This window comes from Pecten maximus, chromosome 12, assembly GCF_902652985.1.
Source record: "Pecten maximus chromosome 12, xPecMax1.1, whole genome shotgun sequence".
NCBI classification, from domain to species: Eukaryota; Metazoa; Mollusca; class Bivalvia; order Pectinida; family Pectinidae; genus Pecten; species Pecten maximus.
The window spans coordinates 6,658,781-6,667,108 of record NC_047026.1 but is presented as its reverse complement, the minus strand read 5'-3'; positions in this window follow the sequence as shown (position 1 = coordinate 6,667,108).

Genomic DNA, 8,328 nt, shown 5'->3' with positions numbered 1-8,328 from the left:
ACAGGATACGTTGTCAGTAGGTACACTGACAGGATACGTTGTCAGTAGGTACACTGACAGGATACGTTGTCAGTAGGTACACTGACAGGATACGTTGTCAGTAGTAACACTGACAGGATACGTTTTCAGTAGGTACACTGACAGGATACGTTTTCAGTAGGTTCATTATCACGGTACGTTGTCAGTAGTAACACTGACAGGATACGTTTTCAGTAGGTACACTGACAGGATACGTTGTCAGTAGGTACACTGACAGGATATGTTGTCAGTAGGTACTGTGACAGGATACGTTGTCAGTAGGTTCATTATCAGGGTACGTTGTCAGTAGGTACACTGACAGGATACGTTGTCAGTAGGTACACTGACAGGATACGTTGTCAGTAGGTTTATTATCAGGATACGTTGTCAGTAGGTACACTGACAGGATACGTTGTCAGTAGGTTCATTATCAGGTACGTTTTCAGTAGGTACACTGACAGGATACGTTGTCAGTAGGTACTGTGACAGGATACGTTGTCAGTAGGTTCATTATCAGGGTACGTTGTCAGTAGGTACACTGACAGGATACGTTGTCAGTAGGTACACTGACAGGATACGTCGTCAGTAGGTACACTGACAGGATACGTTGTCAGTAGGTACACTGACAGGATACGTTGTCAGTAGGTACACTGACAGGATACGTTGTCAGTAGGTACACTGACAGTATACGTTGTCAGTAGGTACACTGACAGGATACGTTGTCAGTAGGTACACTGACAGGATACGTTGTCAGTAGGTACACTGACAGGATACGTTGTCTGTAGGTACACTGACAGGATACGTTGTCAGTAGGTACACTGACAGGATACGTTGTCAGTAGGTACACTGATAGGATACGTTGTCAGTAGGTACACTGACAGGATACGTTGTCAGTAGGTACACTGACAGGATACGTTGTCAGTAGTAACACTGACAGGATACGTTTTCAGTAGGTACACTGACAGGATACGTTTTCAGTAGGTTCATTATCACGGTACGTTGTCAGTAGTAACACTGACAGGATACGTTTTCAGTAGGTACACTGACAGGATACGTTGTCAGTAGGTACACTGACAGGATACGTTGTCAGTAGGTACACTGACAGGATACGTTGTCTGTAGGTACACTGACAGGATACGTTGTCAGTAGGTACACTGACAGGATACGTTGTCAGTAGGTACACTGACAGGATACGTTGTCAGTATTAACACTGACAGGATACGTTTTCAGTAGGTACACTGACAGGATACGTTTTCAGTAGGTTCATTATCACGGTACGTTGTCAGTAGGTACACTGACAGGATATGTTGTCAGTAGGTACTGTGACAGGATACGTTTTCAGTAGGTTCATTATCACGGTACGTTGTCAGTAGGTACACTGACAGGATACGTTGTCAGTAGGTACACTGACAGGATACGTTGTCAGTAGGTACACTGACATCATCATCATCATACTTTATTTCCTCCGGTTGGAGATTTTAAATACAAGGAAATCGACATAAAAAAAGTAAATGAACAGAGGAATTAGAAGAAAACGCGAAAGAAGAAAAAAAAAGAAAAGAAAATGTATATACATCGAGATGCAAGCGCGGCATTGAAAGGGATTTTCATGTCCGCGCGAAACAGTTACGTTGGGTTAAGTCAAGACATTACAACAGACATCGCGTAACACGAGCGACAAATCGAACAGATTTCATGAGGAATTGTTCATAGTCTGTATCGTCAATGAAGGGAATTCCTGTATTGGCTCCTAATATGGTGCGGGTGAAGGCAGTAGCATCCATTCTCTCAATGAAATGGAATACAGTTGGACCGAAGGTAATGATAATGTCTTCCATAAAGCTTTGTTTTAGAGCAATATTGACTATACAATCAGCACACAGATGAATTACTGCGACGTCATGAGACATTGTGCAGAGTGGGCATTGTTCATCGGCAAGGCCACTAGGCAGAGCCAACACAGAACATATATAATAAATGTTTTGCATATCGGACGGAGATTCCGCAGCATGCCACAAGCTATATAGGTCATATGAGCAATGAATCTTTTGGGGAAAAGGAGAAGTCATTATCATTTGCCATACGTTCCTTGAGAGCCGAGTTTTCGTAGGACCTAATAGTGGATTTCACTATGCGTTTCCATTGGGACTTGGTTGGAAATATGTAAGACCGTAGATATGTCTCCAAATAATAAAGAAGATTGTATTTCCGGAGTACTTTAACTATATCAGGGAAATATCCTTTATGGTTAGCTGGTGTGTTGGGTAACACTGAAATATATAAATGTAGACGTATGGTAAAAATTTGCTTCGGCAGATAGGATTGGTCCATAGCTATCATTTTTTTGTAGAAACAGTAGTTTCCTCCGGTCGACTTCTGCTGAGATTCTGAAAAGACCAAGTATAGGTTCGGCTATATCTGACCTTGTACGACGTGGTAAACCAAGTATGAGTTTTACAGCGTAGTGTTGAAAACAAGCAATCTTGGAGATTTCTGTTACTGTGAGATTAGTCCAATGTTCACACCCATACAGAATCGACGGTAAAACGACTTTCATGTAGAGACTGGTTTTAACGACAGGACTTATTGCAGATAAGGAGGGAGCTACACCAACAATAGAATGTAAGGTTCTTCTACCTTTATCACAAGCGTTGGTGATACGTTCGGTGTTAGACAGTTTGGACGAAAACACTGTACCCAGGTGAGTTTGGGAGTGTGAGATATCAAGGGTATGATGGCCTAGTGTCCATGTTTCATTCGGATTCCTTGGAATGTAGTTTCCGATTACTAAAACTTTGCACTTTGTATCACTGAACTCGAACTTCCACTTCATGATATATTCCTGACAAATGTTCAACAGGTGTTGTAGCGAACGCGGAGATGTGCTGATGAGGGTGATGTCATCTGCCAGAGTTGGATTCCCAGAAGGGATCCTATCGATAACGGCGCCATGTTTGCTTTTACTTAGATAGTCAAGTAGGTTATCAATAAACGTTTGATAAAGAAAAGTAGATAAAACACCACCTTGTAGGACTCCAGATTCAACGGGAAACCAATGTGACGTCATACCCTGCCACGTCACGGCGCTCGACATACCCTTGTACGCCTCGCGAATGGTGTTAAGCAGATGGCCTGTGATGCCGACATTAGTGAGTTTACGAAAAAGGCCTGTGTGCCAGACGGTATCGAAAGCCTTTTTTATATCCAGGAATGCAACAAACACTTTGCTTCCTAACTCTATGTTATGAAAAATTGTTTCTTGGAGAGAAAATGTGGCAGTTGTACAACTGAGAGACTTGCGGAAACCGTTCTGTTGGTCGTTTGGGAATGATAAAAGTGAAGTCTTTAGACTGTCATGAATTCTGTTATTGATCACCGATTCAAAAAGTTTGTATGTACAGCATAAAAGAGTAATTGGCCTGTAGCTTGCGGGATCACCGCGAGATTTGTTACCGCCTTTGAATATGGGAAGAATTATACCTCGTTTCCATACATTGGGCACGTGCTCATGCTCCAGACATTTGGCGAAGAGTTTTTGAAGACACGATATCAGAGTCCGTCCTCCATATCGTAAATGCTCGTTTTGAATAAGATCTACTCCGGGTGCTTTGTTGAATTTCAAACCTCGGATAGCGCACTCAACTTCGTCGAAGTTTATATTTCTGTTTAGATCATCGTGATCGAAAATGTCCTTAGGGTCATCAAGTTCGGCGTCGAACATTTCTGCCGGCCTAGAATTAACCTTATAAACAGACTGGAAGTAATTACCAAAAGCTTGCGCAATATCGACGGGAGAGCGTAAGGTTTCGTGAAACTGTTAACATTTCTATGGAAGCCGTAGTTTTGTAGTTATATAGGGATTGGATTTCACTTTTATGTTAACCATGCTTTTATGGAGCAATTCCTCTAAGAATATATTCTATGGGGCGCTAGCGCCCCATTTAGAATATATTCTTAGAGGAATTGCTCCATAAAAGCATGGTTAACATAAAAGTGAAATCCAATCCCTATATTTACACTTACGGATGTTGTTTCTATAAGTCTTTGTGATTACAATATTTTTTCTTTGTAAATAAAAAAATCATATAAAAGTCGGACACAGTGGGAGGAGTCAATTATTAGAACAGCCAATGGTGACACTTCACAACAAATTGAGACTTTTTTTCCGCGGTAAAAAATAGGTCTGTTTTTTATTATGATATTAACATAAATAACAAAAACATTTTGATAGATTATCATATTTAATATCGTCAAACATGTTATTTTTATACATTTAACAATGGTAAACAAAGCGTAACTTAAATTGTAAATGTAAACAAAGCCATATGTGCTTGGCGAAAGTAGTTCCCGTACCCTGTCATATTTTCAAACGCAAGTTCAAAGGTCAATGTTTCCATGCAAGAATGGTAAACAAATCGGTCTGGTATTGTTATATAGTGACAAAACTTTGCAAGTGTAAATATACGTTTATGGATGACATAGTTCATCAGAAGTATATTGAATCACTGTATATAAAGTGTGTTCTAGTTGAACAATTTTAATATCCTTTCCTTTTAAACCGACGACTCGCTTCAGATGAAAAGGACTAAGTACAGCTGTAACATTTTGCCTCGTAAAAGTGTTTTACGATGTCCGTTATAGTATTTTTTCATGGTATGTTGTTATCAGTGTCAGCGAGCGCGGGTTATTTAAAATTCCAGAGTATTTTCAGTAGGTGCGAAAAGGTTGTTGTACGTTTTTATATTGCAATCTAGACATCTAGTAAGTCTTATGGAGAGCTCGTATGTCTATCACTTACCGATTATTAAGATATAGAAATAACATACTTACATAGCTATTGGTCATCTCATTTTGTAGTGCAGTTGGGATTTGCATAAAATAGTAAACTCCAAAACTCATGAAACTGTTGCAAATCAAAACGCCATAACGCCAAAGTGCTATAACAAATAAAGATGTCGGTATTACAGAGGTATTTAGCGTTTCTTATTTATTACTGTTTCATAATGATATGATTTAAGTTGAAATTGTTGATCAAATTCTTTGAAGAACTACATACAATTTCTTGAAAAATATCAAAATCTAATTATTTTTCAGAACATTGTATGATCACTTTTGTAAGCAGCAAGAACTTATATCCAATTTAATACATCAAAAGTTTCTCATCAACTTCACAATGAAGCTAAGCATTTTAATTGGAATTTATCTTTTTGTCACACCGACGCCAATATTTAACGAGCGGTATTGTTATCAGAATAATTAGCACAATATAAGATATAGGCCGATGCTAGTAATCGAAGGTTAAGATTTGTATTAAATGTACAATTACATAGCGTTTTAGCGTTCGTTTTAAATTAAATTTCGATCACTCCATTCGAAAATTGATTTGCATTCATTCTCAGACTAGTCTCAATCGCGTACATATCGTGATATTTAAGTGCTCTTGTTTTTAAAATTCTGTGTCATTTCTATAGAGATGTTTAAGTATCTATAACCACACTTTTATAAAACTGATCATATTCAAGAACATCATTTAAAACGTCACAAATTGTCCAACTGATTAACTCCTGTTAGAAATAATTCGTTCTTTCGACTGTGTTTCGGGTACATATGTACCTGTCTTGTACCTGTAGCTTACCTGTGAGGCATTATGACGGGACGTTGAAAGAAAAGATATCACGCAGAACAGAAAGCGTTCGCATTAAATCACCCCTGAATTTAAAAGAGTATGAGGTTGGACATAAACTGTTAAGTGAAGCGATGTGAAGTCACATGTCTTGAAAATATTAAATTTATCATTGATAAGATCTTAATAACTATTTTACCTTGTTCGAAGGAACTAGCTTGTACTTCAATATCTTGTTCATTTCTTAAACAGAGGGTCGAACTGTTCTATAGAAACCTTTTTAATGAATTGTGCTTCTGAATATATTTGCAGTTAATTTGAGTTAAGTGTTTAATTACGGCGGATATAAGTATTCATTAAGTTCCAAAAAGCCTATTTCTGATGTAGGCCAATAAGTGGCTGATTTACGTTAACAGTATTTCTTGTCTAATTTCGAACATTGAATGCCTTTGAAAAGAAAACATAACTATACAACAGCTGCTAGGTTGGACATAATGTTCCTGTGGTTGAATAATCACAAAATTGAGACAACGGGGAATACAGAGTGTAGAATGAGAATAAGGCCATGTTTCGAAGGGTAAACGTCTTCTGCTACATCGACGACACCCGCCATGTAAATCTACCTACGTCACATCCGGGCTAGGTTACATTCTGAAAGCGAGAACTAGAGCACAATGCATATCAATAAATATGAAACTCGTTTTTATACTGCATAAAAAAATATAGAAAGATATACTTCTCAGTTCGATCATTATATCAATCTTAGAGATACTTATGATTTTCATCAACATGAATCTCTTAACACCTAGCTGAACATTGTCGACAATTAATGGTTTCCCTAGTCATCATAAGTCACCAATGCATCCTCAATACATCATCTTTATAATCAATGCATCCTCATTACATCATCTTTATAATCAATGTATCCTCAATACATCATCTTTATAATCAATGCATCCTCAATACATCATCTTTATAATCAATGTATCCTCAATACATCATCTTTATAATCAATGCATCCTCAATACATCATCTTTATAATCAATGTATCCTCAATACATCATCTTTATAATCAATGCATCCTCATTACATCATCTTTATAATCAATGTATCCTCATTACATCATCTTTATAATCAATGCATCCCCAATACATCATCTTTATAATCAATGCATCCCCAATACATCATCTTTATAATCAATGCATCCCCAATACATCATCTTTATAATCAATGCATCCTCAATACATCGTCCTCACCATCAATGCATCCTCAATACATCATCCTCACCATCAATGCATCCTCAATACATCATCTTCACCATCAATGCATCCTCAAACATCATCTTCACCATCTATGCATCCTCAAACATCATCTTCACCATCAATGCATCCTCAAACATCATCTTCACCATCTATGCATCCTCAATACATCAACCTCATCATTAATGTATTCTCAAACATCATTCTCATCATCAATGCATCCTCATTTCCCCCCAAAATGTCCCATTTGTGAATTATAACCATACCTTGCTGCTGATATTTACATTACAACAAAATGTAAAACATAGACTTTGGATATAGATAGTGTCCTTATCTCTCTTTATAGATCATATAAATATCGCAATGTCGTAAGCCAAAGATATTCACTATAAATTAACTACAAATAATCTTAATTCAATTCAAATGTTTTGATGGAAGAGACGTTTAAGGAACTGACAGCGAAGATTGATCAAACTGCAATGTAAGTTAAGCTATATGATATCTTCACCACACAACATGTAAGTACCTGGAATACTTTTTAGCGGTATCATTTTGTATATGTCGTTTTATCTTATCCACAGTTGGGCAGGCTAGGATTGTTTCAAATCTCTTTCCATTAGCCACATATATCGCCTTAGTATGGTGGCTTAAATGTGCCATTTCGTTATTTCGTTATTTCGCCCCGCTAATCATCGTCTTTTCGCAGCGAGATAGCGATGATTATCGTCTTTTCGTCCCGCGGGACGTCAGAGCGATGATTAGCGGGCGAAATACGATAAACAGCGGGGCGAAGTATTTCGGGTCGCTAAACAGCGACCTTAAATTTTCGTTATTTCGCTTTACTTTTTTTCGTTATTCCGTTCTGTCGCTGCGAAAAGACGATGATTAGCGGGCCGAAATAACGAAATGGCACATATCAGCCACCATACCTTAGCGTTCAGTTCATTTTGATATTGCGGACAAGGCTTGGGTTTGTATGTCACGCTAATCACTTGTAGGGATTAGGGCTAAAACTGCCACATGTTTTGGTATGTTTATAATTTGATAGTCTATACCCTACCCTATAGAACATTGTCAATTAACGAACGAGTTAGGTATTTTGTGAAATGATTTGTAGACGATGTATTGAAATATCTTCAAATCTGACTGGTAATCGTTCGTTACAATTAATTACATTCCGCCCTACAATATATACATGTACATGTACCATGATAACTATGCTAATAAATTGACAATGTTGTATGCACTTCCCTCGAAATAATTGTACTTTCCTAAGCCTAACTACGTCAGGAAATGTATTCAAGGTATATCATTGGAGTTGTCCCTCTTGTATCACTCAGGCCAATGTCATAGGATTGTTTCATGGTCGTCATTCGCTTATTACACCGATATTAAATACATTGGCTAATGATAATGTAAACAACATGC